The sequence below is a fragment of the Bombyx mori genome, chromosome 14, assembly GCF_030269925.1.
Source record: "Bombyx mori chromosome 14, ASM3026992v2".
NCBI lineage: Eukaryota > Metazoa > Arthropoda > Insecta > Lepidoptera > Bombycidae > Bombyx > Bombyx mori.
In genome coordinates, this window is record NC_085120.1 from 10,033,930 (window position 1) to 10,046,037 (window position 12,108).

Genomic DNA, 12,108 nt, shown 5'->3' on the forward strand with positions numbered 1-12,108 from the left:
CGAACGACGCCGCGACGTTGATTTAACGGTTTTGAAACGGGATAGAGGCAAAAGATTCAATATATTAGAATAAGTTTAAGATTCACATCGACACGAGTCATTTTTTTTTTGTTTTTTTTTTATTGCTTATATGGTTAGACGAGCTCACAGCCCACCTGGTGTTGAGTGGCTACTGGAGCCCATAGACATTTACAATGCAAATGCGCCACCCACCTTGAGATATAAGTTCTAAGGTCTCAGTATATGTACAACGGCTGCCCCACTCTTCAAACCGAAACGCATTACTGCTTCACGGCAGAAATAGGCGGGGGGTGGTACCTACCCGTGCGGACTCACATGAGGTACCACCAGTAATTACGCAAATTATAATTTTGCGGGTTTAATTTTTATTACACGATGTTATTCCTTCACCGTGGAAGCCGATCATGAACATTTGTTAAGTACATATTTCATTAGAAAAATTGGTACCCGCCTGCGGGATTCGAACACCGGTGCATCGCTAGATACGAATGCACCGGACGTCTTATCCTTGAGGCCACGGCGACATCAAATATTCAAAAATTCTCTTAAGATAATTTCGATCGTATAGTTGTAAGAACCACTGTGTACAAATTCAGCACTTTGCCTTGCTTAGTCGTGCGCACATGGTTTATGTTGCAAGCCAGATTTTGTTTCTTTTTACTTGTGTTTTTTATGAACAGTTTTGCTTACTATGTGTATTGTGTGCACAAAAAAAAACTATTTTTAACTTCAAATTTAGAATTCTGATAAAGATATGTTTCACGATCCATTTTTCAAGTTTATTAAGAATTCGTATTTTATATTATTTCTCACGAAAATTAAGAGCATACCGTCTATATTTTATAATAGTGGGCGGTGAGCATCGTCCATGGGCATCAGCAATTTTCGGGGGTCAGCCAAGCCGCTGGCCATTTGGAAATATCATTACATAAGATTAAGATTACAATGCAACTGGAGCCAAGGCGTCCGGCGAGCTATCTCGTTTGGACAACACTGTTTTATTGCGATCTACCGTGTTCCTTACTAATGGCGGGATAGCCATTATCCCACTGAGAATTCTATCGGATGTCTGCAGATGAGTGCAACTGACTCATGTCGTTTTACTTACAAGCCACGGTTACCTCTTAACATCTAGTAGGCTATGAATTTACCTTTAATACGAAATTTAAAAAGGCAAAACAATAAAATAGTTTACTTGTGTTATTTCTTGCTAAACTATCTCGTGATGCCTTTGATGCTAATCGATACTAATGCGTTATTCTACCAAAACGAGAATACATTTCCAATTTTCATGAAAATAAAGTCAAAATTTCATTGGAACAAAGGTAAAAAAAAGGTCCCTTCTGTTCCTAAACTTATTTATCACCTTTTTTCCCTACTTATGCTTGAGAGGTTCAGCTTTGCCCTAACATGTAGGTAAGATCACGGGGCTCAAACCTGACGACGTTACTCACACGAATCCTAGTAAGAGTCGTGCTTCGCAGGATCTACCACTGGATCGGAAACGCGACCCACTGAGAAGATCCAGCAAGAAACTCAGTGGGCTGTGTCTGTAGGTTAATTTACTCGTCGAGCCCTTCTTCGCAAGTGATGGGTTCGACGAGAACGATGACCGGATAACCACCAGTTATCTATCTCCCTAGCAATAACCGAAGGCTGTAGTCATATTAAGATTTATCTTAACGAAATTCTACATCTTTCATTTTGAATCGTTCAAAAGAAATCCAACTATAGAAATCGTAAAGTGTTTATTTAAAACATCAAACGTCAATTCCTTCACCTTGAATATATTATCGACATAATTCCTCCTTCGAAAATGTCGCACGAAATAATGTTTCTACTAAGCGTAATGTACTACGCCCTTGATACAATATCATCCTGCTATTGCCACCCTGACTTTGACTATCCTCCACGAACAGTGATACAAGATCTTTCAAATTGTGTCAATTCACTTCCTTATTTTTTTTCTTTCTAAATTTGAATAGAGATAATAAGATACCGTAATAGCAAACCAGGTACACTAAAATCATAATTCTACCGATTTTAAGTGTAGAACAGTGTTTTTTTCTCTCTCAAACATGCAGATAATGGTATTCTACAAACTACCCTACATATATACTATACTACACTACTTTTATTTTATTTTATTGCTTAGATAGGTGGACGAACTCACAGTCGACCTGGCGTTAAGTGGTTACTGGAGCCCATAGACATCTACGACGTAAATGCACACCCACCTTGAGATATAAGTTCTGTCTCAAGTATAGTTACAACGGCTGCCCCACCCTTCAAACCGATACGCATTACTGCTTCACGGCAGAAATAGGCAAGGTGGTGATACCTACCCGTGCGGACTCACAAGAGGTCCTACCACCAGTGAAACTGTCCGTTACAAATAAAACGATTTTACTCCGTATATTGTCAAGTGTCTGCCGTGTCGGACGAGATATGTGCGACTGACTTCAACAAGCAATGTACAACCGCATGCGCTACTGAAACTATGTCCCTACAACGAACAAAAGAATTTCTTTTTTTTTTTTTCTTTTTTTTTTTTCCTACCTATGTTGATAGCCTTGAGAGACTATTTCAGCTGTACCCTAACGTGTAGGTGAACTCACGGGGCTCAAACCGGAGTGATGCTGACACTAGCCCTAGCAAGAGCAGTGCTTCGCAGAATCTACCACCGGATCGGAAACGCGACCCACTGAGTGGATCCGGCGAGAAACTCAGTGGGCTGTGTCTATGGGTTAATTAGCTCGTCGAGCCATTCGTCGCAAGCAACGGGTTCGACGAGGACGGTGACCGGCGCCTAAAAGCATCGTTAATGGATCGAAAGGATCCGTAATGACGTGTTTTGGGCGAGAATTTCTTAAAAACTACAATTAATATCGAAAAACGTCCACCGATAATATCCAAGACAGAACTGTTGGTCTGTATGCTAATGTCGTTCTCCGGTGACGTTGCAGACGGAACCCGCATTAGGTAATGAGAAGTCAATGATTTTACTATCTTAATGATATGTAAATTTCCTGAGATAAGGGTACGGCTGAAGGACGATTGTGTGGCGTCTGACTACTACTGTTTTCATTAAAAATAATTGTTCGTCCATTTTAGTTTTTAATCTAAACTGATTATTGGTACAGTTTTGTTACATATTTTTTTTATTGCCTTTGTAGGCAGACGAGCATACGGCCCACCTGATGGTGAGTGGTTACCGTCGCCCATGGACTTCAGCAATGCCAAGGGCAGAGCCAAGCCGCTGCCTACCGACCAAGCCGCTGCCTACATTCAACTACATTCAACTATTCTTATTTGAATAATGGTCAAAACATAAGACATATTGAGGGTGGTCGTACATAAATATGCACCGCGACCTTCTAAATGATTGAAACGGTAGACAGGGGCTTTAAACGGTAAGCGGCGGCTTGACTCTGGTAACCACTCACCATCAGGTGGGCCGTATGCTCGTTTGCCTACAAGTGCAATTAAAAAAAAACTAAAAGAGCATGTCGAGTGCTTAAGAAGACTCACGATTGAATTATAAAAAGACGTCAGTTTAGTACTCCTCAATCTATTGAGAATTTTGTGAAAAAACGATGAACAAATTTAAATAAACAAAACAATAATAATCAAGATTTTGTCTGACTCAGTGATGCAGTAATTAGCACCTATAACTGCTGGACTGAGGATTGTGGGTTCGATTCCCACATTGGGCAAACATTCGTGTGTCTAACAGATTTTCTCTGTATCTACTTATAGATGTTTTTTTCTTTCTATATATGTATCTAATTAAAACGTATTTAAGTATGTATGTCAGTATCTAGTTCATTTAGTACAGGGAATCCTATTTTAGGGCTAGGAGCGTGCGGACTTGTTCCCGGTTACTAACATTAAGCCCCTCAATAAACTAAGACATAAAATAGCTACGACAAAAATAGCCAAACTCAACTCACTAACAACACTAACAACTAAACTCTCTAAACAGCAAAATGATGTCCCAAATGTGGTGAAGAAATGCTCATGATTCAGCCTTAAGTCCAAGAATGATAAATTGACTAGTAGCCATTGATCATAATCACTAGTGGTAGGACATCTTGTGAGTCCGCACGGTACCACCGCCCTGCCTATTTCTGCCGTGAAGCATTAATGCGTTTCTGTTTGAAGGGTGGGGCAGCCGTTGTACTGTAAAAACTGAGAACCTATAAATATCTCAAGGTAGGTAACCACTAAACACCAGGTGGGCCGTGAGCTCGTTCACCCATCTCTAAGCAATAAACAAAAATAATAATAATAAACATAATTGCAAAGTATCATGTTGATACAACAATTATTCTTGGGTATAAAATGAACTGAAAGATCCTATTACATTCACGTGTAAGTCTGACTTATAGGGCGTATTAACCGATCGGATAATAAAAGATTTATTATCGCATTGACAGCTGTCTTCAGTAAGTCTTCGGCACGAGAGCAACACGTTGGCTCCCGTCCAACCCTGCGCTAAACAAACGACCTGAGTATTCATACTACGCGCTTATTTGGCGTTGTTCTTCACAGATTTCGAGAAAGTCTAACAATGACTTTATTTACTTATTTACTAGCTGACCCGCCAGACTTCGTATGGTCTCAATCGATAAATAAAAGACCTAAACTTTTGTATAAAATAAACTTAAAACAAACAAAAGGAATTTTGATATTTATCTACCTTTTAAACCTTCTCTGGACTTCTACAAATAATTCAAGACCAAAATTAGCCAAATCGGTCCAGCCGTTCTCGTGTTTAAGCGAGACTAACGAACAGCAATTCATTTGTATATACCTATATATAGATAAGTAGATAAAGATTAATTACACTTCATGTAAAATTTACATTGGCCTAAGGTATTCACTACCAGTCAAAAGTAGTGCAGAGTAAATAGTGGTAGGTGCAATGAAATTTATATTAAATTACAAATACATACACACAAAAAATATATTACACAATCACATATACATACATAATACATAAATACATAATATATGGATACATATAATAAGCAGTTTGTTACTGGTGGTAGGACCTCTTGTGAGTCCGCACAGGTAGGTACCACCACCCCGCCTATTTCTGCCGTGAAGCAGTAATGCGTTTCGGCTTGAAGGGTGGCACAGCCGTTGTAACTATACTGAGACCTTTTAGAATCTCAAGGTGGGTGGCGCATTTACGTTGTAAATGTCTATGGGCTCCAGTAACCACTTAACACCGGATGGGCTGTGAGCTCGTTCACCCATCTAAGCAATAAATAAAAAAGTAAAATGTATAAAATTAAATATAAATACATGGCTTTAAGTAGTCAAAAGAGCTAATGACGTCACCTTGACTCGACTAATGAGGCGACCAAAGTGAAGTTTTCTTTATTTTTAAGTAGTACTGCTTTTTACGCTTTGAAAACAGTTTATAACATCATTCATATGAGCCCATCATCTATATATTAATACGTAAAGCAAAAACTTTGTATCCCTTTTTACGAAAATTGCGCGGACGAAGGAGTACCTAGTATGAAATTTTCCACACTTATAGAGAATATCGAGAAGTGCACAACGCTAATATTTTTTTTTAATAATGCATAAAAGAGATATTAAATCAATAAAGAAAACATTACACACACTACATACCATGTATTTGACGCACACACGCATGCATACTATTTATTGTCAAACTTTTGTTCCTGACGTCTGTGGTCAAATTGAGAATAGATTAAATAAATATTGTTTGTCTTTATTAGTATTTTTTTATAGTGTAGTCTTGGCGAAATTTGTGATTATAGAAGTATAAAATACAATCTTAATAGTGTACAAACTTACAATTTCAATTAATTATAGTCGAATTTCGACTACTGCGGGACCTCTTGTTTTTATTAATATCTGTAGTAAACATTCGTATAACATATACTTAATTAACCTCTCTTGTTGTTACAGGTAACACAAAGATCGTATATAAACAAATTTACTCAATAAAACTAATAAGAAATTCGAGAATTCTCTACCGAACCTCAACACCTCAAGGTAAAGTATCACATTTTTCTTTTGTTTTCTAGTAGTTTCGGTTGTTTGAACGTTAAAATTTGTACCTTGAATTTAGAAAGCCTCTAAGAGTGATTTGAAGTATTTTTGAGATGTTTATAGTATATATTAATACGTGAAGCAAAAACTTTGTATCCTTTTTTACGAAAATTGCGCGGACGGAGGAGTATGAAATTTTTCACACTAATAGAGAATATAGAGAAGAAATACACAATGCTAATTTTTTTTTTAAATAATGTATAAAAGATACATTAAATCAATAAAGAAAACATTACACACACTACCATGTATTTGACACACACACATTCTTTGTTTATTGTCAAACATTTGTTATTGCTTAAAGTCTGTAGTCAAATTGAGAATAGGTTAGTATTGTTTGTCTTTAATATTACGAGTATTTGTCTATAGTGTAGTCTTGGCGAAATCTGTAACAATAGGACCATAATAATGTTGAAACTTATAATTTCAATTAATTATTATAGTCGAATTTCGACTACTGCGGGATCACTAGTAGTATATAAAAGCTTCAACTACACTGCAGCTGATTGTAGAATCTATAGATGTAATATAAAAATGCCGTCATCAACTTTACGATCCGTGGTACACCAGTTACCATATTGAATTCACCTGTGAAAGGTGCCAATACGTCTATTCCTGCCGCAAATTGGTCGTGCCTTAATAGTTTGCCACCTACATTTGGATTGGTAATGTCTATCCTTTAAACTAAAAAGTACGATTACTTCGCGGCAAAAATAGTCTTTTTTTATTGCTAGATGGGTGGACGAGCTCACAGCCCACCTGGTGTTAAGTGGTCACTGGAGTCCATAGACATCTACGACGTAAATGCGCCACCCACCTTGAGATATAAGTTCTAAGGTCTCAAGTATAGTTACAACGGCTGCCCCACCTTTCAAACCGAAACGCATTACTGCTTCACGGCAGAAATAGGCAGGGCGGTGGTACCTACCCGCGCGGACTCACAAGAGGTCCTACCCTCAGTAATTACGCAAATTATAATTTTGCGGGTTTCATTTTTATTACACGATGTTATTCCTTCACCGTGGAAATCAATCGTGAACATTTGTTGAGTACGTATTTCATTAGAAAAATTGGTACCCGCCTGAGATTCGAACACCGGTGCATCGCTCAACACGAATGCACCGGACGTCTTATCCCTTAGGCCACGACGACTTCAAAATAGTAATAGTCTGCATAGTAATACCTAATACGCGTTCTCACAATGGACCCTTCAATCACATAAAAATGTTCTAGTATAGGTATTCACCCGAACTATATATCGCTAACAATACATTTTCAGTAATATCATCTGTCAGAGGGGTCCTCTGGGGTTTTAATAAGCGTTATCGTTGCTCGGCACGCCGCCTCCTCTTATCTTCAAATTATAACAGAAACATGCCCGTCTCCCGCGTAAAGAAATAATTTACGTATAAAATCCCGCTGAAGCAGTCTGCGGTGCGGTAGCGCTCTTCGCCGATGACACGGCTATCTACTACTCGTGTAGGAAGATGTCGTTGCTTCATCGGCGACTCCAGACCGCAGTAACCACCATGGGACAGTGGTTCCGGAAGTGGCGAATAGACATTAACCCCACGAAAAGCACAGCGGTGCTATTCAAAAGGGGTCGCCCTCCGAATACCACTTCGAGCACCCCACTCCCCAGTAGGCGCGTAAACACCTCCGCCGTTAGCCCCATCACTCTCTTTGACCAGCCCATACCGTGGGCCCCGAAGGTCAAATACCTAGGCGTCACCCTCGACAGAGGGATGACATTCCGTCCCCACGTAAAAACGGTACGCGATCGCGCCGCGTTTATACTAGGACGACTCTACCCAATGCTTTGTAGACGAAGCAAACTGTCCCTCCGTAACAAGGTAACCCTCTACAAAACTTGCATACGCCCCGTCATGACGTATGCAAGCGTAGTGTTCGCTCACGCGGCCCGCACCAACTTGAAACCCCTTCAGGTAATACAATCCCGATTCTGCAGGATAGCCGTCGGAGCACCATGGTTCCAGAGGAACGTGGACCTCCACGATGACCTGGAGCTCGACCCCGTCAGTAAGTATCTACAGTCGGCATCGCTGCGCCACTTTGAGAAGGCGGCACGACATGAGAACCCTCTTGTCGTGGCCGCCGGAAACTACATACCCGATCCTGTAGACCGTTTGGTAAACCGTCGACGTCGCCCAAAGCACGTCATCACGGATCCTCCTGATCCACTAACGGTGCTTTTAGGCAATACAAGCACCGGTCACCGTCCTCGCCGAACCCGTCGCTTGCGACGAAGGGCTCGACGAGCGAATTAACCCACAGACACAGCCCACTGAGTTTCTCGCCGGATCTTCTCAGTGGGTCGCGCTTCCGATCCGGTGGTAGATTCTGCGAAGCACTGCTCTTGCTAGGGCGGTGTTAGCAATTCTCCGGTTTGAGCCCCGCGAGCTCACCTACACAAGCTAGGGTAAGCTGAAATAGCCTCTCAAGGCTATCAGCATAGGTAGGAAAAAAAAAAACTGCGGTGCGAGTGAAAGCGATTTAGCATACATTTTAGTTTTCTAACAAGATAGATGAGCATAAGGTCTAACGGCGAGTCAAATTTTTTTATTTTTTTTCTTAGATGTTTGTGGATCTCACAGCCCACCTGGTGTTTAGTGGTTACTGGAGCCCATAGATATCTACAAATTAAATGTGCCATGAAATACGCAGGGTGGTGGTACCTACCCGCGCGGACTCACAAAACTCAATACCATGAAGCCCAAATACCGCTGAAAGGTCTTTTCAAAACCTTAATAGAACCCTTATATACCTTATATATTATATACCTATCGTAACCTAACCCATATATACCTTAATTAGTCATAAGAACATGAATAAAAGTTGAATATTTAATTTATTAAATTCATATGATACGATAGCTTTTCTGCTACTTTCTGTAGCTTAAACTTAATTTGCAGCTTAATTATTCCCCTACTTCTCATTCTGGTTTCGATTATTTTTTTGTGAATGAGGGATTACTGATAGCCCAGAGGCCTTTCCAGTATCACTAGGACAGGGTTGGTATTTCAAAGATAAAGAATAGCCGTCACAAAACTTTCTAAATCTAAATACACCCTAGACACAAATTGTTTCAAGCCCACCTATGAGTGTGTACGATGCGAAAAAATTGTCGGTTTATCTTCGTGGGCAAAGTTCTTTTTATTTCTCAGTACATCTACGTAGTACGAAATAAAGTGCTTTGTCATCAATTGATTTATACTTTTCCTATAAGACATACCCGTTTTTATCTCCATCATCAGATTTAGTTCAATTTATCAATCGTTAGTTAAAAATTTCCCACCTATAATGAATTGTTTTTTTGTTTTTATTGGTTAGATGGGCGGACGAGATCACAGGCTATCTGGCGTTAAGTAGTTACCGAAACCCATAGACATCTGCAATGTCAATCTTACCACCCATCTTGAGATATGATTTCTAAGGTCTCAGTTTTTGCAATACAACCGTTGCCCCACTCTTCAAACCGAAACGCATTACTGCTTCACGCCAGAAATATTTTTTTATTCTACCAACCAATTAAATTACCCCATCTACATTCGTAACATGGACCGTAATTTGAAGATCGCTACAAAAAAAATATATTACGGCATTACAGTAGACAGGTCGTTACGTGAAATGTGATAGAGTGCGGTGACTAGGCAGTTCCTTGAAGATAGGGTTGGGAAGAGCGCTTTGCCGATGTACCTAACAGGAAACTCTAAAAATAAATCCAAACATTTATCCCTAACAAAAGAGCATACGGTTAGACACGTTTCAAGCCTAAAATCTTGTTAATTATTGAATGAAACACTGAAGCTTAGTCGCTAATATCTTTGGAGTCGTCGTGGCCTAAGCGATAAGACGTCCGGTGCATTCGTGTTGAGCGATGCACCGACGTTCGAATCTCAAGCGGGTACCAATTTTTCTAATGAAATACGTACTCGACAAATGTTCACGATTGGCTTCCACGGTGAAGGAATAACATCGTGTAATAAAAATGAAACCCGCAAAATTATAATTTGCGTAATTACTTGTGGTAGGACTCTTGTGAGTCCGCGAGGGTAGGTACCACCGCCCTGCCTTAATGCGTTTCGGTTTGAAGGGTGGGATAGCCGTTGTAACTATACTGGAGACCTTAGAACTTATATCTCAAGGTGGGTGGCGCATTTACGTTGTAGATGTCTATGGGCTCCAGTAACCACTTAACACCAGCTGGGCTGTGAGCTAGTTCAGCCATCAAAGCAATAAAAAAACATACGGTTAGACACGTTTAAAGCCTAAAATCATGTTAATTATTGAAGGAAACATTGCAGGTTATGAGTCGCTAATATCTTTGTATTACAATACCTAGAGGTTTCTCGGAGACATTGAAAGCTAAACAAGCTTTGACATTCCCAATTAACACGTAACTTCTAAATGTATGCTAAGAAGATGAAGAGAAATGATTCGTCAAACATAACATAATATACTATATAACTACAAGAGTCTTGAATACGTATTTTGATAATTACAACGCCTCCTACGCTCCGTTGCTGTATTGGCGTCCATCAATCGGGATTCGCGAAGTTTCTTTATACATTGCATAGGTTGTGGTCCCAGTATCAGCAAGCTTATTGAAAACCTGATCAATGCGAACTAATTTTAATTTAAATTATTGCTACGAGCAGTATATAGTGTAAAGAGTTTAATTAACATATTCAGTTTTCAAGGTGCTTTCTATTGCAAAAGTCTTATGTTAAATTATTCTCCAGTATTATGGGTAAGAAAGACACTAGACAAGAAAAAGTACACCAAATCCTAAGTTTTTTTATTTTTATTTATTGCCCTTGCAGGCAGACGAGCATACGGCCCACCTGATGGTGAGTGGTTACCGTTGCCCATGGACTTCAGCAATGCCAGGGGCAGAGCCAAGCCGCTGCCTAACGCTTAATAAAGTAACAAATATATTCGATAATAATATGAACGCGAGCAGGGAATCGAATCAAAGGACATTACACTTGTAAAGCGAACAAAGCCAAAAATCGGAAATAATAATACTGTACTGTTAAAAGTGAGACCTTACAACTCATGTCTCAAGGTGGGTGGCGCATTTACGTTGTAGATGTCCATGGGCTCCAGTAACCACTTAACACCAGGTAGGTCGTGAGCTCGTCCACGTATTTAAACAATAAAAAAATATAAAAAATATCAAAATGATAAGCACTATATAAGTAGATTTTTTTTATTGTAAGAGTAATAAAAACACACATAGATGCAGATACTCACACATAAACAATACAACATGCATGCGTGCACACGCCCACACATATTCACGTGAATACGTTCACATACACACAACACATGCTGCATCTCAGTAATCACGTGGACGAGTTCGCGGCCCACCTGATGTTAAGTAACTTTAATTAGGTCCCCGACTCGCGAAAAATAAAGAAAATATTACATTCAGATCTTAGGTGAAATTTTCAATGCTACATAAGTAACTTATTTGTAATAATAATCATAAGAATCCAGATGTTAGAATCTCAAGATTATAATAATCATAATAAAATCATTTATTGTTTTTTTAAAGGTATTTTATGACTTGGTAACTAAGAGCTTTAAGTCATGTCTTAATTTATATTTTAATTTTTATGAAAATGATAATATGGAGTGAAATGAAATGATGATGATTAATTTGAGACATTAATCATTAAAATAAAAATTAAAATAAAAAGGCAAAAGGAGGTGGCTCAGCTAATACTGTTCAAGGTCGATAAATCAAATAGCGTTGATTTTCAGTCACCCTCTTTTCCCTTTCTTCTTCTTATTCTTAAATATACAAAATTTAAATCCGCTCATAAGCCCGCTGTCAAACAGGACACACATTACTGCACCACCCAACTCCTTACACGAAACTACACATGATAACGTACACATTTATACGCATTAGTTCGTCAGGTAACTAGAACAGTGGAATTGTTTCTTTTTGTGCTATTGTGC

At 39.2% G+C, this 12,108-nt stretch overlaps 1 protein-coding gene across 5 annotated transcripts in view; it reads left to right on the top strand.

Moving 5' to 3' along the window:
• The window catches only part of LOC101743927 (brain tumor protein), a 486,142-nt gene that overhangs the window by 169,236 nt on the left and 304,798 nt on the right, over window positions 1-12,108 (top strand). Inside the window, exon 3 of one of the 5 annotated variants that reach the window (XM_062672157.1) lies at window positions 5,974-6,060. The exons of the other annotated variants lie outside the window; for them this stretch is intronic. The gene's annotated coding sequence lies outside the window, so the exon portion shown is untranslated. The remainder of the gene's footprint in view (window positions 1-5,973; window positions 6,061-12,108) is intronic. 5 annotated transcript variants of the gene reach the window in all.